Below are 24,388 nucleotides of genomic sequence, written 5' to 3'. Positions count from 1 at the left end.
TTATTTGCACACCTATTGATTTTGGCTGACTGGGTTGACGAGAAGTCAGGGAAGCACCATTTATGCAACAGTGGTTTCTAGGAAAACAATTTACAATGAAAATAAATGAGGGCGTGTGTCCAAGCCAAGAGAAACATTTGCTCAGCTGGAAAATCAGCCAAGTGCAATAAGAGCCTGCTCACCTCAGAATGCTGTCCTCTTGTCATACTGCATTTAATTATTGGATAACACTTGAGATGTTAATGCTTATGGAACTGCGATAGAACCTGAGGAATTTTCAGTAGTTCTCTGAAGTTAGAAGATTCTCCTTCTTTTGATAAGCACTCTTTTTATTTGGCGGCAGTGTTACTGTTTTGTATTTTGATGTTTCAGCTTCCTGTCCTTTCATTATCACCCATGACTAAGATGCAGATGTAAAGTATACAGGCAGACATTTACTTTCAGGGAGCTAATATTGGCAGAAGGAAAGTATAATGAGGATCACAAAAGAGTGGAAAACTCCTCAGTATTCACTCCCTAGGCTTTGCTTCTGGTCAGAGAATATGCTTTCGGTTCTATATTTTGAGGTTGCTTAGATATGGTTTTCAATGCAAATGCATGTTTCTCTCTCTGTCACATACACGCACTCTCTCTCTCTCTCTCTCTCTCTCTCTCTCTCTCTCTCTCTCTCATACCTTTGCCTGTGAAAATTTGTGAGCAACATTCCTGAAAACCCAATGAAAAGATGAGTATAAATCAGTTCCCCTAAAATAATCCCTAGCACATTGCTTGTAGTAGTCACCTTCCACTAGTCCAAGGAAGCTATTCACTTTAAACATGTAGTATAATCCTCAGTCTACTTCAATATGCTGCAGTATTTATAAGCTGCTAGCTTCCTTCTTGAAATACTTTTTCTCCAAGCCTTTAGCTATTAGTCCATTGCATTTCTTTTCTTACCTATAAGGAAATTCCTCATCTTTTCTTTCTTCCCAAAAGCATACCAGCAGAATCTATAATAGTGAAGACAAGGAAACAAGCCAGATGCCTGTTGAAAGAGGAGTGGGTAAAGAAACTGCAGTACATCTACTCTATGGAATACTATTCAGCTATTAGAAAAAATGAAATTTTACCATTTGCAACCAAATCATCCCAACTAGGGACCATTATCCTCAGTGAAATAAGCCAATCCCCAAAGGACAAATATCATATGTTATCTCTGATATAAGGTAACCTTCATGCAAAATACAAGCTCATTAGATACATAGATAAGCATTTATAACATGTATTTGTTGAGAGGATTTTTATAACAGAGCCAAGTATGCCATGAAGTAGGGGTACATTGCAAAATGCTTCTCTACTTCTGAAAAAAATGTGGGCTTCCAATAAAACTCTTAAATATATCTAGTCACTGGAATGCTGGAGTTATACCATTTTGTATACCTACAATGTCAGGATGCATTTACATAGCAAAATAGTGGACTTGTGACTGTTGCTGTGGGATTAAACTATATAGTGGTGGGAGAGAGTTGAAGGGGAAACCCCTGAGCCTAAGGAACTGTATCATGAAATGTGATTATAGTCCATAATTGCAAGTTTCAGAAGAGTAAAAGATTTCTCAAAATTCATCCCTCAAACTTGTCCTCATTTTATGTTTTCATTTAACACCATGACCTCAACGTAAAGATTTACACCAACAGTTATTTTTTTACAGCAATAGTTATAAAGTCTAAGGCTCTAATTGTGTCCTTTTACTTTCTGAAATTGTACTCATGTACTTGTTGCACACGAGCATATGAATATTTCCTTGTTTCGTCTGAGTCACACTGTTAGAAAGTGGATGCGGGGATCAGCGTCTGGCACAACAGGTTAGATCACTGCCTGTCATACAGACATCCCACGTGGCTGATATTTCAAGTGTTCGCATTCCCACTTTGGATCCAGTTTCTTGCTAATGTAGCTAGGAAAGCAACAAAAAGTAGCCCAAGTTCTTGAGCCTGCCCTGCACCCCGTGGGAGACTGTGATGGAGTTCCAGGTTCTTGACTTCTCCACCTGCTGCAGCAAACTGGAAGTGAACTAGTGGATGGAAGATAACTCTCACTGTCTATTGCTTCCTCACTGGCTCCTTCCCCAAGTCTCTAACTCTGCCTTTTATATAAATAAAAAATTCAAAAGGGAAAATAAAGTATTCATACTTATTTTCCAAGATTGTTGCAACAATCATATGCGGTGATTACTGTACTCCCCAAGAACTGTGCTAAGCAAGCACCTGCAGTAAGTGACCCATCACTATGATTACTGATGATTAAGCAATTCTTCACTGGTTATTTTTTATTTATGTCCAGTTATCTATCCTCCAAAGAATAATTGCAAATACGAAGCTGTCTTTGCTTTTGTTTAACTCTACCTTGAGTATCCTTATTTTGAGAGAATTGGTCACCATGTGCACTATAAGCTACACTCCGAGCCACTCTTGGGTGCTGACATTAATATGAAGTGGAGTCTTTAACATCTCAACAAAAGCCCTGTTTGCTGAGAGCTTTTAATTATCCCCATTTGTCACCAAATACTTGCTGCTAAGTGTAGTTTACAATTTACTATGGCATGTCATCTCACAATTAATGAATCAGAAAGAAGTTTTACATGCCAATAATCAATGTAAGATCAAAACTGCTGGCTAATTACTGTCCATCAAGCTAGTGTTTTATACTCTGTTTGCCTGTTTTCCCTATGTCCACCAAAGCTACTCAATCTTTTTTTTCTTGATCTTAATATATTTCTCTACCTCAATTCCTTCTGGCTACTGACCTTTTGTAATTATCAGGTTAAATGGATGATAATGGTTTGCACACACACATGCACACAAATAAATTCTATCTTGTAATTATTAATCAACTTATTCCAACACACCCTCTCTATTGTTTTCACTGGTTACATTGTTTTGAAATTGTTAGTGTTCTTGCAGATTCCTCTGCTCCATGGCTTTCTAAATTTAGTGTGAAATGGAACATTTTTTGATTCCATCACACCATTTCTTCCCCAGAGTCGTTGTCTGAGATCCCTGCTCTTCCTCTCTCTTCCAGACTCACAATGTTTCACATGTTCTCACAATTTCTGTTCAATTGTTTATAACTACCAAAGTTACCAGTTAACAATACGTAGAGAATTTATGATTAGTTGTGTCACAGGTATTGGGAGGCAGAAAGGTTATTATCTTAGATGATATTTAGCAATAGAGCCATCTCACATGGAACTGTGGTCTCCCACAGACTTCACTGTTCCTCATCTCCCTAGCAACAAACACCGCCACCTGTAAAGTTACATCTTTAAACATAAGTATCTCAGTAATATTTAATACATGTACTCATTCTATTCCATGTGCTTACAGTGTTCTTCACCATGTCCCAGTTATCCTTTCATCTTGACTATAGAAAAACCCTTTCTTCCTGCAGCATTTCGTGAATAGAACCAGACAGGGCCCCATGCGATAGCCTAGAAGCTAAAGTTCTTACCTTATGTGTGCTGGGGTCCCATATGGGCACTGGTTCTAATTCCGGCGACTCTGCTTCCCATCCAGCTCCCTCCCTGCTTGTGGCCTGGGAGAGCAGTCTAGATGGCCCAAATTCTTGGGACCCTGCAATGGTGTGGGAGACCCAGAAGAGGCTGCTGGCTCCTGGCTTTGGATTGGTTCAGCTCAGACTGTTGCAGCCTCTTGGGGAGTGAATCAGCAGATGGAAGATTTTCCACTCTTTCTGTCCTTCTTTCTGTATGTCTAACTTTCCAATACAAATAAAGAATTTATATCTTAATCTGTTCACCCAGTATTTTCCTTACAATTCTATGATGACAATTTTGTACAGTAATGCATGAAAATGCATAACTATTTACCTGCATTGAGGCTGAGTGAAGTGTTGCATCCTTGGTAATACTTAGAGCAGTATTTGTACATTAAAATATGTAGGAAAGACCTGCAGACATCATGAAATCACATTTTTTATATGGTGCTGTTTGAAATGATATTAGTAAAAATTCCACATGACACTGACTAATTCTGTACACACTAGGGATTTCTCTTTGTGTAGTAGCAGTATGTAACTTCTCTCACTTGTTCTCTCACTCACAATCATTGCTTTACTCTCATCTAAAATAAAGGGATATATTGACCTGGTCTTGGTAGACTTCTTGTAAGATTTATTAAGTCAATCCTTATAAAATATGCATATCTTATGTATATCATCCTATTTATTGCTTGAGATTAATATATCATTAATCACACTATAATTTAACTATAGAATAAACTATTTATAATATCAATTGTTTTCTAACTTCCATATGAGATGTAAGTATATCAAATAAAGTTAGCAACTCAACAAAGTCAGTATAGATTGTAATGCTTGGCAAACATTTCAATAAACATATAATGACAATAACAGCAAAAATAAAAATAGCAAAGATTCGGAGCAGGTTTTTCATTGTTTACAAAACAAACTTTAATAAAAGTGCTGTTACCATCATATCCATTTTGCAGAAGAGAGTTAATGATTGATCTAAGATTGCAGAGCTAGTAAATTTGAAATTGGATATTGGATCTTAATCTGTCCAGCTCAACCAGGCATCACTTTAATTACATATGTTTCTACATAGTGCTACAATTTATATTTTATGTCTTTCCTGTTACTACTAATGCTAATTGAAACTTGCTGTATGAAACCTCCCATAGCCCTACAGAAAAAAAAATATTCCTTTTTCATTTTAGAAATGTGGTGTTAGTTTACCACATTTATTTTAAACATTTATTTTTTTAAATATTAATTTTGCTTGCCCATGATCTACAACTTGATTAAGAAAACTAAAATACATAATGCTGGAACATTTAAAAAAATTTGATCTGCTTGATTTGCTCCTCAAGTGGCCACAATGACCAAGTCTGAACCAGGAGAAACACAGAGGACCGGTGCTTCATTCACGTCTCCTACTTTGTTGGCAGAGCTCCATATTCTACTTTCCACAGTATATTAGCAGGAATCTAGATGACAAATGGAGCAGCTGTGACATAAATGTGCACCCATCTGGGATGTTGGCATTGCAGGCAACAATTTACCCACTATACCATGATACCACCTGCCAAATTGGAACTTGTGAGGATATTTAGTACATTGTCTTCCACATAGTAGGTGCAAGATATTTAAATTTTATTTTTTTCTTGTGTCTTAAACAAAGTCACACTTTTCAATATTTAATTTTTGAGGTGAAGATAAAAGGAATATTCTCAGAAGTTACATTATAAAATAGTGTATATATTGAATTAACTACATAATTAATTTTTTTGAAGAGAGTTAAGAACTAAAAAGGTTTGCAATTAATCCTGTATTCTTTTGATGTGTCTGACTATATGAGCTGAATGGTAAGTACTAAGAAATCTTGTGAAATTGAATTTCCAGAAATTCTGTCAGGAGAGTTTACTGTTATAAATGTCAACATATGAGCTTCCATTTCTGATGGGTATAGTACAATTTTCCTGTTGTAGAACTTTATACATTGTTACTACATCTCAGAGGGCAGTTATTAAATGATATATTCTATTATTGGCCTGATTTTCTGGACTAATGCTTCTCAGACACACACTATTAAGCCAACAGATTGAATCAGCAAACTCAAGGAGTGTAAATGAACACCTGGTGTTGTACTCTGCATCCATCGGTCTCCCACATTTGTAAATTGCAAGGTGTAAGTAGTTGGTTTGACACCTTTCTTCATATATCTAAGTGACTTCCTGAGTAGAACAAACCTGTAAAGTGACTTGCTATATGCCTAAGTACAAGATGACCACAACACTGAAGCCTGCTCTTCAGCACTGGTTCCTAAGGAACAGAAACTGCTCTCCGGAATCTTCTTCATGTTTCGATGTTTTACAATAGCGAGACATGAAATCATTTGTAGTGATTTTGCATAGAAAGCCAGAGGCAGTTATTTTCTTTTCTTTTAAGATTTATTAATTTGTTTAGGAGACTCAGTTACAGAGAGAAGGTGAGAGAGGAGACAGAACATGTTGGAGTAAGCCACCATCCTCTGGTTCACTCCCTAGAGGACCAGCGTGGCCAGAGTGGGCCAAGCTCAAGCTAGAAACCTCAAGCTTCCTCTGGTCTCCCATGAGGCTTGTGAGGCCTCCAACACTTGGACTCTCTTCTGCTGTTCCTCCCAGGCCATCAGCAGGGAGTTGGGTTGGGAGTGGAGGAGCTGGAATATGAACTGTTGCCTGTAGGGGGAACTGGTTTTGCAAGCGGCAGTTTAGCCATCTGCACCACCATGTCAATGGAAGAAGTATTTTTTGTTTTTGTTTTTTTTTTTTAAATCACATGTTTCTTGTAAGAAAGTAATCCATTTTGAAATTGGGTAAATTTCTTAACTTGTACAATTTAAATAAATGTAAGGAAATAACTCCACTGTAAATGTGATGTCCTTGTGCAAAGTTTGTTTCTTTTCTGTGCTATTCATTATACTCCATATTTTATCTTCTCCTTTTACATTTTCATTTATGTGAAAGTTACAATGAGAAAAAGAGAAAGAAAGAAAGAAAAGAGAGAGAGAGAAAGAAAGAAAGAAAGAAAGAAAGAAAGAAAGAAAGAAAGAAAGAAAGAAAGAAAGAAAGAAAGAAAGAAATCTTTCATCTACTGGTTCATTCTCTAGATGACTGCAGTTGTCAGGCTGGACCAAGCCAAACCCTGGAGCCTAGAACACCATGTCATCTTCAGGGTTTCTGGGGGCTAAGTGAATCTTTTCTTTTCACATTCCTCCTCTTTCTTTAAAAGTGCTTGCCTAAACCAAATGTCTTGAGCTTAATGACATACATTATTAAAGAGAAATAAGCGCTCTTGGAAAAATATGAGACTAACATAAATAGTATCTCCCTCCTGATGATAGCAATATCAGTTATTAAATTTATAATATCATTTACATTGCAACATGCTTAAATTAAAAAGAACTAATGGTTTTGGTTAGCAAACACTTTATTGTAAATTGTAATGTTGTCAGTGAGCATGGTTAGCATAGTTGCAAATTAGTCTCCATTCTGAAAAGGGGGACAAGTAATTAAAGTCCATATTTAGTTTAGGATGGTTTCTGAAATCATCATGTGCACAACTTTAGACACTGCAGAAGTATAAGAAGACAGTTTTTCCAGTAGTACTGCTAAACATGTATTGTAGGTTCTGTCTCCGTGTATCTAAATAACAACATTTGAGAAAATTTTCATGCTTAAAAAAATTTTTTTTCTGAAACTGTAACAAAGAGGAGAGAGAGAAACAGAGTCCTCTTCTTTCTGCTGATACACCTAAGGCGGCTGCAATGCCCAGTGATGGACAAAGACAAAGCTAGACATTTGATCTGTGTCGCTTACATGGTTGGCATGATTCAAAACCCTTGGCCAGTCTCCTGCTGCTTTAGGAGGAAAGTGGATCAGACATCATCACAGTGGAGCATCACAGGTGACCATCTCATCCACTGTGTTGTAACACAGGCCGCAGTGTGTCTCAGCTCTGGTTGCTGTGAATGTTTGCGAGTGAAGCCCTGGATGGAAGACGTTCCATCTCTCCCTTCTCCCTCTCTCTGTTTCTGTTCCTCTCTTTCTATCCCCTCCTTCCCTCTTCTGCCCTCTGGCCCTCCCTACTTTACGTCCCTTTCTCTGCAGTTTTTGTAGATGCAAACAAGCAAAGCAATGAATGAGTTCCTGCAAAACATTATTTTAAACTAAAGAAGATATTAAAAGAAGTAACTGATTCAAGGCTTAAATTAGTATTGCTTAACAATTAGGACTTCATACATATTAAAGTTTAGATGTAAGCAAAATTGCAGGCAGTTTTTAAGGAGCTTCGGGAATCATTTGATGAATAGAAAAAATAATTTTTGTTGGAAGAATTTTCCTCTAGGTAAATAGTGATTATTTGAGATTTTAGGAATCATTAGTTAATAAGCAATAATTCAGTTATATTAAGGTTGAAACATTTAGCTGATCCCTTTATTTCTTCATTTGAGTGTATTCTCTTTGCAGAGTTGTCTCTATTACTCTGTAGAACTCAAGGTGAAGAAAGGTTAATGCTTTGCAGGGCTTGTGATGTGGAGCATATCACATAGAAATCATGGGTTCACTGCTCTCTAACCGATGTGAAGTCCAGAAGGATTTATATCTGACTAATTGTCAAGCATCCACTAATACATGGCTTCAAATATGGATTTTTACATCCCACTATTTTCATAAAGTATATATGAATTAGCTTTAATTAATTGCAAGGTTGCTAACAAATCTACGTTGGAGTGTTGATTTACGGCCGTTCAACTTAATAATGTAGTTATACTTAAATTAAATGAATGGTGCATCAGGTCTAGGTCTCCCAAGTAGAAACATTATGAATGCTAGTACTTCTGTTTTTCTCATCAAGTAAACATGTGGTTTTCTTTTCACTAAATTTAATAGATTTAATATGCATCCTAAAGAAACATAACCCTAAGCTCTAAAGTTATTCCCTTGTCTAGCGAGTGTGTTAGACATAGAACTCTTACCCTCAGATTTGCTCTTATAAATCTACTGGAATATGGAATCTTTCAGACTGTATTTCTGTCTCACACCATACTGATCTAGCTGCATGCTAAATTACCTCAATAACTTTCTCCCTACTACTGTCTGCCTATACAAGCCCCTTCATCTCCAGTGTTTGAATGCTTCTGAGAAGTACTTAAACATTGACCAATCTAAACATCTCTCTATTTCATGGGCCAGGAAGTGTGGCTGGAGAAAGTTTTAGACTTTTTTATAATTGCATGCATTATGTTTTTATGATTTATGACTTTACTTAAGCCTTAAAGCAGCTTAGGATGATGATGATGATGATGATTTTAGGTTTCTTTCTGGGTCCCTTGCCTTTCTTTATGTATTAGCTGTAGCAAAAAAAAGTTAAAATAGCTTAAAACCTTCAGTGGTATCGTTAGTTAAGCTGGTTAATCCTCACTCTCTGCTTGCAATGCAATCTATCTCACTGTGAAATTATTGACTAAAAATAATTGGAGTTGGGTTACATCAGGATGGAATATAGACTAACAACACAATTTAACTGCAGTACAAATATATGAAACAAGCTCATTGAAGGAGGTATGGATTCGGATAACTTCAGAAATCGATAGAGTCTGGGGCCTAATAATAGACTACATAGCCTCTCTGCATTCTACTTGATAAAATAGTTTCTCAAAGATGTGTTGACAGGTGTATGTATATGTGTGTATATATATATATATATATATAATATGAGTATATAGAGAGAATACTAGAAAGTACACATATTATATATATGTGCATTTTCTTTACCTCATATTAATATACTTGACCCCTGATATGGTTAAAACTTTAAGAGGAATGAAAATAAGGGAGTCGTATTTCCAGATATAAAGAAAGCCGCAGTGTTGAATATTGATAGCACTACCTTTATGTTCTCATAAACCCATCACAATCTGATTTCTAGAAACATTTCTAATAAATATTGTTTCAATGTTACCAATTTTTATTCATTAACAAATTCTGTGACTGACTTTTGGTGCAAAATATATTATTTGGTCTCTTTTCACTTGGCAGTATTAATCATCCGTGTGTGTGTAAGTCATGGTTTATCCCTTCTTGAAAATTTTAGTTCTCTTTGTTTGCTGCAGATGAGGAACCTTTGAAATGTTCTTCAAGGGATATGTTCTCTTTGAACAATACCATTTCATCATCCACCTTTGCTATCACCTTGTCTACCCTGTGTAGGCTTGGTAAGCTGCTGTTGAAGAGGATGGTTTTTTGATTTCTCCAATGTTTTCACATGAGTTTCGAAGGGAGAGGGCTTCCAGAAGTTGCTTTGCAGTGTGCAAAGTATCATCTGAGTTTCATTGATGTGAACAAAGAGTGGGACTGGGGGGCTTTCGTTGAGCTAATCAACTTAAAGTTGTTTAATCCATGATCACGGCTCTGTGACAAATCTTGCTTAGAAGTAAAGTACATTGTTGAAACTTGTGTCCTGACATTGTGGATTATTTAGAAGTCCTAATTCTGCACATCTTCATACACTGCGTTTGAAACAGAGGCTACCAACTTAACTCTCTTTTCTGACCCTTCTTTGATTAGTTAGAAAGGCAGAGGGAGCTAGTCTGAGAACCTTCCCAAAACCTGAATTAAACAGTTCATGGATCTACGATGAAAATCAAAGAAGTGTTGCAGTTACTATATCATAAAAGTTTTGAATATATCCTTTGAAGTTTTATTGCAAAGAGCATATTTGTTGGATGTATTCAAGTTCTTTCCGCTATTCCTATCATAGTGACAATGGCATGCCTATCTATTACTGTTTATTCATCACAATGTTTACATAATAAAAAATAACCTATCTTATTATTTATATATGGCTTATTATACAGTTACGCTCTGGACAAGAGAAAGAAATCTATTGTCTGCTAGAAAAATTGATTCCTGTAATTCTGGATTCTGTTCAGTTGTGATAGCTCAGTATGCACATATTGGCTTCATTCTATCTTCAGGGATATGCTTCAACTGCATAACATTGGACATGATCAAACTGGTTACACCAAAGAAATCAGCAAAGGCAATGACTCAGGTTTTTCCTTTCCCCAGCCCAGCAAACTGGTTGTGAAAGCATTTCCTGACACCCACATGCCATAACATACCATGGGTAGCAGAAGCCACAAGGACCACCACTGGTGGGAGAGAGGCTGAGAGTAGATCTCTTGGCTCAGTGTTAGTTTGTAAGACTGCAGAGCTACCATCAGCCAGAAATTCAAGGCAATAAGGATAAATGGTCTGGATGGCAGTTTTAGTTTGACCTTGCGGAGACATGAATGTGTCTGCCGTTTGGCAATATGGTTGAAATAACCATCTTGTGCAAGATGGAAAGGCCCTTGCAAACACCGCCTTGAGTATGTGCCCAACTTGTAGTATCTGCTGACTTCACACATGGATGTATAATAGTTTCTTGTTTTCTTGTGAATAGGTGTGGTGAGACAAACTTCGGGCAACATCTGTCCTTATGTCATTCAGTACTCCCAAAACCACTTGGTGTTCTTGTCTTTCCCCCTTTCCTGCTTGTTATCCAGAAGCAGAGTATCTGAAAGGGAAAGCCAGGGCCCAAGAGAATGAGGGAACTGTGAGATTAAAATAATCTAAGCTCCTGAAAGATTAAGCAGAGGGCTGCTGCTTTAATTCTGGAGGTTCTATTGGAGTAAATTTTAAAATGCACATTAATTGTGTTAGGCCGCTGAGATTTAAAGCTATGCTTGTGTCGGTGGAAAACATTGTTCACATTAACCTATATAAGTCCTAAAAGCATTTCAAGATAGCTATTGTTCTTAATTGATGTTTAAATACTCGATTCTCTACATTGCAGCTTTGCGTTTATTTCTAAACCCCACCTTATTTCCAAAGATATTTGAGGATTCACCATAGGACAATTTAAGAACAGGGAAATGTCCAAACTCATTAGTATGTTAATAAGCTCTATAAAGCCCCATTTCATCTTTTCCATACTTCATCCTTTTATTGAAATAACTGCCACCCACTTAGGAGAAGGAAAAAAAAGACTCATCATTCTGATCAATTCATGGCTCATGTTTTTGGATTTCCACTTACTTTATTACTTTCCTTTGGTATAATTATAATTTTTAGAAATTCATTCCTGCAGACACTTTTCATGGTTTTGGCCTCTCAAGTTCTATTTTTTTTTCTTCCAGCAATTGTTTTTGTAATACCAGATGAACACATCAAGACTACTTTATTTATAACATTAGTTTAGTATTTATTGTTATCAATTACACATTAACATGGTGTACTGTACAAATTTTATAAGAACTTTATCTTCCCTGCTGAAGTTGTGTCTTATTTTGATTCCCACAGGCTTTCTGTAGTAAATATTTTCAATTTGATGAAATTAATTTCCTGTAATAACTTAATAATCATGATTCTTAAGATAAAAATATCACATTCTTTCCTTAACAATGGGCATTAAGACTAAAAATGTTACATGATGCTGGCACCTAACAGGTTGTAGGGGAGAAGTTGAAGAACATTGTTTATTAGAAATCACAATTATAAGCAGCATTACTTTATTAACTGTACTAAATGCAAAGTATAATCATCCACTTATTAAAGCAAATTCAAAACGTGATTATAATATAGTTACCATAATCAGATTTATTATTGGTGGATACTATCATTTGTTTTATAACTTAAAAATCTCATAAATTCAACTTTGCTTTTTCCTCACTGTCTCAATGCATCCTAGACAGATAATCCAATAAGCTAAACACAATTTTAATTTAGTGCGAGGAATTTGAAATGTAAATAAACCAAAAGATTTAGAAAAAAATATGAACATCTTAAAACCTCAAACGAATATATAATAAAATTTCAATAGATATAGGACTGACAGAATGCCAAACATCTTTATTTCATTTAGCGTAACTACAGGACATTTTCCCCCCTCTCCATTTTTTTCTCTTTTTAGATTGATTTTTCAAAAGGTGGAGTTACAGTGATGGAGACAGAGAGAAACAGAGCTAGGACTGGATCAAGTAGAAGCCAGGATCCTGGGGCTCCACCTGGGGTTCCGTCGTGGGACCCCAAGCACCGCAGATGTCATCTGCTGCTCTCTCAGGCACATACCTAGGAGCTGGATTACAAGTAGAACATCTGTGGTTCGAATATGGTGGTTGTCACCTGGGGGGCTGGCTTTGCACACAGAGACTCAACACGCTGTTTCACAGTGTGACTGTATTTTCTTTTCTTTCACAGCTGTTCCATCTACTAGAATGGTTTTCTTTAAATATTTATCCATTTTTATTGGAAAGTCAGATATACAGAGAGAAGGAGAAACAGAGAGGAAGATCTTCTGTTCAATCATTCACTGCCCAAGTGATCCCAATGGCCTGAGCTGGGTCGATCTGAAACAAGGAGCCTGGAGCCTCTTCCCGGTCTCCCAAGCAGGTGCAGAGTCCTAAGGCCTTTGGCTGTCCTTGATTGCTTTCCCAGGTTACAATCAGGGAGCTGGATAGGAACCAGGGCCTCCAGGATTAGAACTGGTGCTCATATGGGATCCTGGTTTGTGCAAGGCAGAGATGTTAGCCACTAGGCTATCACACCGGGCCCTCTTTGCTAGAATTTTTAAAACTACACACAATGTGTAAAAAAATCCATAAGTTAGTACACAGAATCCTGTACGTGGGTTGATTGAGCACACTTTCTTGGAGACTTCTGTAAATTTTAATACAAGCACAAGCGTTGATCTTTATTATCAAATACCATAGCCTAGATGATTTCTTTTAAATCTGCAAAAATGTGTGCTGTCACAAAGCAGCTGCATGTCACACTCCGGTCCCCTGTGGCTTCCATTCTGCTGAAGGCAAGCTAAGAATGTATGGATGACTACTCTGCCACACCAAACACTTTTTTCCTAAAACTTGGAAACATTCTACTGAAGATACTAAGTTACTTTCTACAGAAGAATGTGTCATTCTAGATAACAGCCTGAGCAAAAGTTACCTGGCCGTCTTTGTTGAGCTGGCTGAGGATGTGTAATGCATTTGCCGAGGAGCATAGTGGCATTTGCCTGCCGCTCAGAAATGAAACACGCTCTAAATGACATCACATAGTATTAGGATTACAGAAAGATATAAAGATAGAAGAGAGAAGATGTAATGAGATTCGGGAAGTCACAGCTATTAAAACACTGAAAATATAACAAACTTTTTGGAGATATTAGTATACACTTATGCAAATGAATGTGCATTAGTGTAAAAGAATTGAAAAGAAGCTGTGTGTGTGTTACGGTTTTAGACTTTTAGCGTAATGATAGACAGCTGTTTTTCACTATGGATAACTTGAGAATCCATTGTGATATCTGTTCATATAATTGGAATAGAAGAGGTTGTGAATGCTTTTTACGATTATTTTGATAAACTGTGTATTTTTTAGGAGTCTTTGGTTTCTTTTGCCTTTATGTGCCAGGTAGGTGCCAAATAGATATTGCAATGCAACAGAGGTATATTAATTTTTTCTACTGACACAGAAACATGTAAATGCACTAGGACGTTAAGGGAAGAATAGTCACAGCATACAGTTATGAATTCTACAGATTTTCACCCGTTTGTGGTAGTGGAAGACACCCAGAAGTATGTAAGTTAACTCGTTATATTTTATCAAAAGTTTATACATATTACTCTATAGTATTATACAAAGAATGATTTAATAGCAGTTATAGGTTGTCTCTTTCACCTCTGAATACAATATGAATATAATCTGAGATTAAGAAAATTGCATTATAAATTTTTAAGAAACATTAATATACTGACTCTGAAATACTTATGGCTATAATTTTATGACATTCAGTCCCATTTAAAGCCATGAGAAAGAATGGCACATATATGTAAATAAAAACATGTACCTACAGTAAAATATTGACTGATTAAGGTAAACCAAATAATATATGAACAATGGTACATGGTCAGCAATATGCAAGATTCAAGTTTGGATTTTAAAGGACCACCTGAATAAGAAATCATTCATAAATTCTTTATTCTTAAAATGCAAGACAGCCTGATCTTAATCATCAAACCAATCAAAGTTAATAAAAACATTTGTTTAAGTAAGAGTAAGATCTCTGGAATGTGGGAGCCTTGATGTTAAACACACTGATGCAAGAGCAGCCAGAGAAAAAACTTAAAGCTTTGGTTTCTACACTGCTGTGTTTTCTCTACAAGTTCTCACACATCAGCTTCCTTCCTTGGAATTCCATCCCTCATTTATTTATTCAAAAAAGCTTAAGGTGAATGGATACAATTTTTTTTAAAGATTTATTTTATTTTCATTACAAAGTCAGATATGCAGAGAGGAGGAGAGACAGAGAGGAAGATCTTCCATCTGATGATTTACTCCCCAAGTGACCACAACGGCCGGTGCTGTGCCATTCCGAAGCCGGGAGTCAGGAACCTCTTCCGGGTCTCCCACTCGGGTGCAGGGTCCCAAAGCCTTGGGCCGTCCTCGACTGCTTTCCCAGGCCACAAGCAGGGAGCTGGATGGGAAGTGGAGCTGTCAGGATTAGAACCGGCGCCCATATAGGATCCCGATGCGTTCAAGGCAAGGACTTTAGCCACTAGGCCACGCCGCCGGGCCTGAATTTTAAATCTCAGGTACAAAGTTTTAAATTCTTTATTTCACTTAATACGATTTTCTAAGTGTTAAGTTACTTTTTTGTTCTTCTCTTCTAGGATACTTGTCTTAGGTTAAATCTTTAGGAAAATGTATAAAGTAATGTTGTGATGTCTGTTTTGACTCACCAGTATCAGATAGTAGATTTATGTCAAAATCTTAGAAAAAAGATAGACCTTCCACAAGTTTTCTTAGGTTACATAGTCCCTCTTGTGCATTTTTTATGCTTTAAACATCTGTTGGCAATTTTTTTGGGGGGGTAGGCAATAATATATAAGAGTATAATTTTGGAAAAGAGTATAGTGGTTTCATCACACAGATACTCATGGAACATACTGTCTACTCTTTGTACTTCTGCATATATAGTTGAAAAAAGTGAAAATATGTGTCTATACAAAGAAGTTAAATGGATTTGCATAGGAGATTCACTTGCAATAGCTCCAACTTAGAAGCAACCCAAATAGTCAGTCAAATGCAACCTATGTTATACATACAGTGGTGCTACTCAACAGCAATTAACAAAGTGAACTCGACACACACCTTAATGTGGACAATTCCCACAATAACTATGCTGAGCAGATGAAGTCAGACCAAAAATAGTTCCTATTACATGTTTACACTTACAGCATACTGTAGAGATTTCAAAATAACCTTGAGTGACAGGGCCATTGGTGATCAAGTGTAGACACGTAGGAATAATCAGGGCGAATTGCATTGGGGCGAGAAATAACTTCAGAGTGATGAATATGCTATGATATTCCTTCTGGTGATGGTTTCATGACCCCACTTCTCTGTTGACAGCCTATCAATGTCACATACACATACAAATATACATACTGTAAATGTATAGCATATACATCATTCATAACTTATCAAATGACATAAAATATATAATTACATATCAAGCATGCCTCAGTAAATCAGCAACTAAAAATTAAACCTTGACCCTAGAGCAAGTACAAACATTAATGCTAAATCCGAACAACGGGTAGAGGTGTAGGTGACCAGGCATCTAGAAGAAAATTTTCCTGAGAATTATATTTACTTTGACAGTCTGGTTCCATGAGCCAGATTCAAGCATAACTCCTAAGCAATAATTAATTTTCTTGTTGCTACAGCTCTAATGGAAACCAAATTAATCTAGGTAGGAAGGCTTTTATCATTGAAGAGACACCGTTTTACTAAATGGTCTTGTGATTTGGAGCTCAAGACACCTGATCATGGAGCTTTTTCACTAATTGAACTTGACACACACGGAACAAAATTATCCCCTATTTCAAAAGATATTATCCGGCTGACATGACACAGTAAGTTGAAAGGGCCTGTGTTCCTAACTGTGTACTGACAGCTAACCCAAATCAGCTGTTGAGCAGAGCACTGAATCTGTGTGGTGCTCAGGTGACTGACAGTGGTAGAAGCCACTATATTATTGTTTACCACAGTGTGTAGCAAAATGGTGATTTGTGGATCCAACTTTGTCACCCCCCAAGGACTCAGAAATACTTGAAGCAGAGAATTTCATGAATTTTGAGCATTTTTATGAGTATCCATGTTCTGCATTCTTGAGTTCCAGTGCTCACACTGACATGCCTTGCCCCATTCTACTCTGCCTCGTCTGACTTCAAGGGGATGGTGCGTGGTGATGTTTTCACAATGGCTTGAAATCGTTTATTCATATGTATACATCATATTCTATGAGGTTCATAGAATTGTTAATTATAGATAAAATATCTGCAAAGTTTATGTTTTAGCAAAAAAAGTGTATGTACCTATCTAGTGTTAAAGGAGTAAAGTATTTAATGTGGTATTGGTGTTGTGCTGAGACTGATTAGCTTGCTGATGGTGACATTGATGACCCATGTTGGACTGCTCCTCTGAGTTCTGGCTCCCCTCATTCCAGTCCAGGTCACTGTTGATGTTCCTTGCAAGGCAGTGCAGGATGGCCTGACATCTTGGGCCCGTGATATCCATGCGGGAGACCAGGATGGAGTTCCTTGGTCCCAGGTTAGCTTGTCCCAGCTCTAGCTTTGCATCCATTTGGAGTATGAACCAGCAGGTGTAAGATGTCTCTGTCTCTCTCTCTCTCCCTTCTTCTTTCTCTCTCATGCATGCACATGCTGCTGTTGCTTTTTCGTCTAGGAAATAAATCACAAAAATCTATTATTGGAATTTTGTATGATGATAGCCATTAAAATATCAGTTGTAAAAATAAACCAAAAAAGCAAGTTGTAAATTATTTCTATATATTTTCAATTATGTGCAAATCATCAAAAATAGAATCAATGGAGTCACACCAAAGTATTTTGAAGACATAGAGTTGTGTTTTGTTTTCATTCTGCTTTTTTGCTTATCAAATTAACTGTTTTAACAATAAAGTAGTTTGATAGCTGAAATGAAATATTTAGACAAAATTGGAAAGTTCATAAACAAGCATACAGATAATATAGCAGCAAAATTCTATATTGGTGTGCTGTGTTGTTTAGTAAAAAAACACAATTTTATCACTGACCCTTAGTAAAGAGGGTTGAACCTCAAGGTCACCAGATTGTGTGCTTATTTGCAGAAAAAGTGTTCTTCTGTTTCTAGAGGCTTCTGTCATTTTACCCTTTTTAATTCTCTTTATCCCCAGTGGCTTTCCTAGCTTGAAATTTAGGAACTAAAGTCATATTGAAGGAAGGAGGAAGAGATTTCAGAATTGCTACAGCTGTTTCAATGGCTTAGGTGATTGTTCAGCCTAATACATCATGGCTCTTCCCTCTCAACCCTACGTGATTTTTAAAAGAAATCATTTAGGTGAAATAATATTTATTCAGACCACCTCAGTGCTGTTTTTATCTCTAAAATTACAGTGGAAAGTGTCCAAAATGGAAGGAGGCAGAAAACAAGACTCTCAAAATTAGAAGATATTTCCTGTCACCAGGAGGAAACAAACAAAAAGCTGTAAGCAGAGCTAGATCAGGCCAAAATAAGTATTCAGGAATTGAAAGACACTATTCAAAAACCAAATAAAAGAGTTATGGGAGTCCCAGAAGGTGCAGAAAGAGAGGCTGGATTTACAAATATATTTAAATTTCCCTACTCTAGAGAAAAAAAATGGGGAACAACATTCAGGAGGGGCACAGAATTTCCTACAGAGTTGTTACAAAATGTCTTGTCAGCAAGGAGAAGCACGTAAAGCAGGCATTCAAGGAGTTCAAGGAATATGTCACACTGGAAATCAAATGAAAACTGATACATCAGAAATGAACATGCTGGGATCCCATATGGGCACCAGTTATAATCCCGGTGGCCCTGCTTCCCATCCAGCTCCCTGCTTGTGGCCTGAGAAAGCAATCTAGGATGGTCCAAAGCTTGGGGACCCTAAACCCGCATGGAAGACCTGGAAGAGGCTCTGGGCTTCTGCCTTCATATTGGCTCAGCTCCAGCTGTTGCAGCCGCTTGTGGAGTGAGTGAACCATCGGGCGGAAGATGTTCCTCACTCACTCCTCCTCTCTGTATATCCACTTCTCCAATAAATATAAATAAATTTTTTATTATATTAAAAAGAATACTTTGAAAATAAATATAGATGCATGCAAAATTTCATTTCAAAATTCTTTTAAAAATGTGCATTATTCCTAGTGAAATGTTCCAACTTTCTGGGGGAAGCTGGGATCATGCAAACATCTTGGAAGGTAGATGCCTGAGATTCACAGTGTTATAAATGGCTTTTCCAAGGTGTCTCAGATAGTTTTACATTTATATGAATTGAATAGAATAAAATATTCTCCAAGGGCCCTAATGCAAAGTTCCAGTCATAGACTAGACTTCATTTAAAAAGTTGAGTGGTTTTTGAACCATTCATGGGCATATTTTTTGGAAATAATCTTAGTTTTAACCAGTCTTTATGGTTAAGCAGTAGGTACCCTCTGGTTTCCTTGTGGAAATTGATGTTTTAGGTACTGTTTCTGGGTGTCAGGTAAGGAATCAATGAAAAAATGATTTAAGAAAATGTAAGTGCTTTGAAAGGCTATTGTTAACAGAAAGATTGGGAAGTTGCATACAATTTTGCAAAGGAAGTGAATAGAAATGTACCAATTTAGAAGATATTTGTCTGGCATTTAGGTTTAGAAATAAAATTGATGTGAGGAAATATGGAGAAATATATCAGAATGGTTTTCCAAATAGCTGGTTATTACTCTTATTTGAAGTTAGAGGAAATAGGCCACATTTTTTTAATGACATTTTTTTCTCTTCGTATGAAGGTGGGCTGTTTGTCAAAATGTAATGTATAGGTGAATCCAATTCAGCATGCTATTCACATGCAGACATGCTTTATATATGATATGCTAGCCTTTAATATCGTATTTTGACATTTGGATAAATAGTATGTAAGCCTTTACTAAAATGAATGAAATATATTTTAATTGTTTCTGTACTACTAAACAAAAAGTGACTCTTAAGAAAAGCATGAATGTGTAGAGATTTGTAGAGTTAGTACTAGAGGGACATGTTAGGACAACTGTTTACACACATATCATTGAGATAGAGCCAAAAAATTAATCCATTGCTTATTTTTGTTACAAATAATTAATATTGCCTTGAGACTTTTATCAATCAAGCTTTGACATATGTGTATGTTGAATTCAGTCAATATGTTTGAAATGAAATTTACAAATAAAAAATACTTATTGTAATTTTAGTGTTTCTTACCAAAGATAAAAATAGTGTGTATTTTTCTTTAATGTGAACTATTGTAAATCACAGTGCTAAGCAGAAAGAAGACTTTATAGGAAAACATTAGAGAAGATCAGTTCTTTGCTGGAAAACTGTGGATGCTGAGTAGTTCACTGTCAATAAAACATAACTACATCTCAACAGATTTTCTTTGCTTATCTTAATCCACAAATTGATGTGAAAATTTTCGCAGAGAAGGAGACCTGATTGCTATGATTCAGTGTCACCTACCTAGGAGATCTGTAAATTGTTTTTACTCTAATTGCTCTACAAAATAATAGAGAGTATTGGGTTTAACTTTAACTCCTGTAACTGGGATTTCTTCTGTTATTTTGAGTCTGTAATGCATATCACGCCATGTGGACAAATATATACAAGAATGAGGACTTTGCAAATCTAATATCAAGCCTTCATTTTATTTCCATCCTCACTCTTTATTGCTGCTGTGGATTCATGTTCTAAAGGAAATATTCACGTGAAAGAGATGCATGTTGGTTCTCCTCCAATCTGGGCTGGGAAGGTTGAGCTTGTTTAAATACGTGATAGAAGAGACAAAGAAATACAAGCAACTGGTATTAGGGAAGAATTTAAACCGAAAGCAGAATGTGCTGTCTGACCGTAGAACACCATGACTCTGTATCCTTGCACGGAATAACAGGGAGTTGGAAAGAAGGGGATGAAAGGTTAGACACAGTGCCAAGAAACTTAAGTAGAGCCACTCTGAGGGATTTTAGCTGTAAAGCATGTCTTTAACAACATGTGATATCTCATGAACTCGTGTTGCTCAAAAGGAAAATGAAGAATGAATGCACAAAGACAGTTAAGATCATGTCAAGTATAGTGAAAATATTAATGAAAGGATGTTTCAAATGTCTTTATTATTGCTAATATTCACATAGCCTCTGTTGCAAGTATACATTTGAGAAAATTAACTTAAGTAATTCCATGAGAGGATAAAAGTATTGTGAACTAACTAAAATATTGTAATCCTCATAATTCTGATTAGGTTAATCTGAAACACAAAAGTCACTTGCATCTAGCGTCTTTCTCTCTTCATCTCTGGTCTGCCCTCCCATTTTTTTTTGTTGTTGTTGTTTTTGGCTCTTGGTACCATTTTGCTATAAACTTGTTTCCCTAAATTTGAATGATTACAAACAGGATGAGAGAAGGATATGAAGTTGGGAAATTTCAGAATTACTCATTTATAACAAGCCGAGACATTACCTAAGGTTTGCATGCAAGACACTACCTAAGTACTGAATTTTTAACACTGTGTGTTAATTGTTCCTAGCTCAGTTTTTCTAGTGAGAGACTTATGGCTTAAAAGGGTTATATAAATCTCCCAAACTTAAACAATGAATGTATGGCACAACACGAGCCAAATTCTAATACATCTGATTATAGAAAGGAATTCTTTAACCCTTGCTGCATATGTGCATTGAGAAAATGTCCTCACTCCTCTGTTAGGAGTCATAAGATATTTGTGCTATACATTAATTGCATATAAGTAATGATAAAATGCTATTGTTGGGGTAATAGAAGCAATAGACTGTCAGATTACAAATCACTCTGAATTTTTAAAAATTTCTGTATTCTTAATTCATCATGCCATATAAACAATCTGAATTTTCTTCCTTGCATTTTCCTTTAAATCTTTTATGTTGTTTAACCCAACTGTTCTATTTTCATAGTTAATGTTTCAGAGCCATATTTTGTATCAAAAGTATGCTGCAAGCTCTTGCTAAAATTTAAAATATTTTATCTTCATTTATGATATGAAATATTTTGATACTACAGAAAATGTCAATCCTGCCTGTAATTTTTTCTAAGGGAAATTATTCTTTTTTAAAGATTTTATTGTTTTCAGAGACGGAAATACAGAGAGAAAGATTTTGCATCTGTGAGTTTACTCCCCAAATGGCTGCAAAGGCCAGAACTGAGCTGACCCGAAACCAACAGTCTCTTCCAGCTTTCCCACACAGGTACAGAGTCCCAAGTTTGGTACATCCTCCGCTGTTTTCCTAGCCCATAAACAGGGAGCTGGATGGGAAGTGGAGCAATTAAGACATGAACCAGCACCCATATAGGATCATAGTGCTTTAAGGGGAAGGATTAGCCAATTGAATCATTATGCTGCTAGGTCATGCTGCCAGGCCCTGGGCCTGACGGGATTTTTTTATTAATATGTAATTATTTGTAGGGGAGAGATAGAGCTACCCACCTTGTGTCCTCGTGTTTGCTTTCCAAAAGGACACGAGGTTCAGGTCAACCTAAAACCAGGAAGCAGAGAGTCCATTCTGGTCTCACACATTGCATGGGCCCAGCCTCTCATGTGCATCAACAGGAAGCTGAGTAGAAGCCAAACTGTGGGGCATCAAACTGATATTCTAGCATGGAGTGTTGGTATTGCAGTTGGCGACTTGTCCTGTTATACAGTACTGTGATGATTGAATTACAATGTATTAAATATTACCAAATACAAATCAGTTGATGTTTGACTTAATTTGCCTATAAGAATCGAAAGATTTCTCTTTCATCAGTTGTGTACAATTATACTGCTGTTCCACATCCCAAATATCACATAGAAGGATAAATTCTGAATTTCCTGGTGAATTCAATGTTTGTGTGAGTAAGAAAAGGCAAGGCAATAGACTGTACTTGCTTCCAACAAGTAAATTCTATGAAACATCTTTTCCAAGGCCTAGTATTTAGTGTTATAAATCTTTAGTCAGCTTCTTTAGCAAAATAGCAAGCCTGATTTCTTTTCCCTGTATATTTGCTTTCTGTGTTATGATGACTAAAACAGTACATAGTAATTTGGAAACAAGTGTGATGCAAGACAGATCTTCTTATTAGAAAGCAGAATCTCAAAGAGAATATTTCTTTTCCCCTGGCAACTAAAATGTGTTGAATGAATTGCACAAAACATACTTTATCTGAGCCCATCAGGAAGTTCTAGAGGTAAATATGTTTGATTTAAACTGTAGATTGTTTAAATGTTGTAGGAAAGCATTTGGACATTATCTCTAGCAAAATGATGAAAGGATGAAGGATGTGTTATTAATAGGAGTTGGAAGAAAAGAATTAAAACATTAAAATTACTAACTCACTTATAAACAGCATATGGATGCTGGAGCAGGTCTTTGGACCAGTCGTTAGGACATAGATTGAAATGTATCTTATCTTGGGATGCCTGAATTCAAATTCTGTCTCTGATTTCAATCCAGCATGCTGCTATTTTGCAAGTTGGGTGGTGTGGGTGATCTTCCAAGTTATTGCATCCTTGCCACCTATGCAGGTGACCTGGATTGAATGTGGTTTAATTTTAAGCGAGACTCAGCCTGGGATTTTCATGGGAATTTGGGAACTAGGCCAGCAGTTACAAGATCTTTCTGTGTCTCCATCTTTTATTTTTGCTTTCAAAACAATAATTAAAAAATTGACTAAGAAGTTGCAAGTGGCAGTTTAGCATTCTGTGCCATTATACCCACCCCAGTGATGCGATTTCTTAATTATTTCCTTGCTACGCTGTCTAGCTTCTCAGATTTAGAACTAAATCTGCTTTGAATGTTTGGTGAATTTATTTCTTGTCCCTCTGTAGTAATTTCTTTTTATCTATGTTTGATCTACATTCCTTTGGTTTCTGGTCACTGTTTCTGCTCTGTCCAGTATTTTAAGCCAGTAATCAAACTGTTAATCAGTGTCAGACGTAGAGAAAACCACCTGAGGAACTGCAAGCTAATGAAAAGCATTGTTTATACTGAAAATTGCAGGACCTGGTGGTAGTTTCCCAGAAGAGTTAAGGACCAGTACATGCAGTGTGTCTGCCATTTATACTTCTGGCAACCATGGATGTTTATTTCTGGTACTGTACCATTCTATTCCACACTGTATGTTGCATGGTCAGGGAATAGGGTGGTTGATTTGACTCTTTATAGTTTCCCATATCAAGGAGCTCTGTATTCACAATTAATGAGACCACAAATTTCAGCTTTGAGCCTATAGCATGATCGGATCTGGAGAAAATTAAGGTATTTGAGTGCAAGAATAATATTAATAGCTGGCACTAGAGGGAAGAATGGTAACTGATTGTTGTACCACTATGAATTCATGACACCCTCCTTTCTCCAGCATGGGCTCTGTAGTTTTGCATCTTTTTCTGTATTCTGACCCTGGGATGGACTTTCTGATTGTTTTGGCAATGCAACATGGCACAAGTGACTATGTGCAATTCTGAGCACAGACACCAAAGCCTGTACCTTCTTAGCATATTTTCTTCACATATTTTCTTCCTGGCACCAATGTGATAGGTGAGACTGCTGTAAAGACATTAGATTTAGAAGTAAAACCATGTAAGAACCTAGGTAACCTAGGGGAGAGCCAACCACCACCCACAAAAAGACATTTGTATGTGACTCACAGTAGATTCAAGGATTCTTGAGGGAACTGAGCCATTCAAA

General features: G+C 36.6%; 1 long non-coding RNA gene across 1 annotated transcript in view; it reads left to right on the top strand.

Moving 5' to 3' along the window:
- LOC105942145 (uncharacterized) overlaps positions 1-24,113 on the top strand; it is a 228,345-nt gene extending 204,232 nt beyond the window's left edge. The window contains exon 3 of the long non-coding RNA XR_009246962.1: positions 24,060-24,113. This is a non-coding gene — a long non-coding RNA (uncharacterized LOC105942145). The remainder of the gene's footprint in view (positions 1-24,059) is intronic.
- Positions 24,114-24,388: the final 275 nt, after the last annotated feature.

Source organism: Ochotona princeps, chromosome 17, assembly GCF_030435755.1.
Source record: "Ochotona princeps isolate mOchPri1 chromosome 17, mOchPri1.hap1, whole genome shotgun sequence".
Classification (NCBI taxonomy): domain Eukaryota; kingdom Metazoa; phylum Chordata; class Mammalia; order Lagomorpha; family Ochotonidae; genus Ochotona; species Ochotona princeps.
Note: the sequence above shows the minus strand (reverse complement) of the source record. Positions and strands in the feature narration are given on the sequence as shown.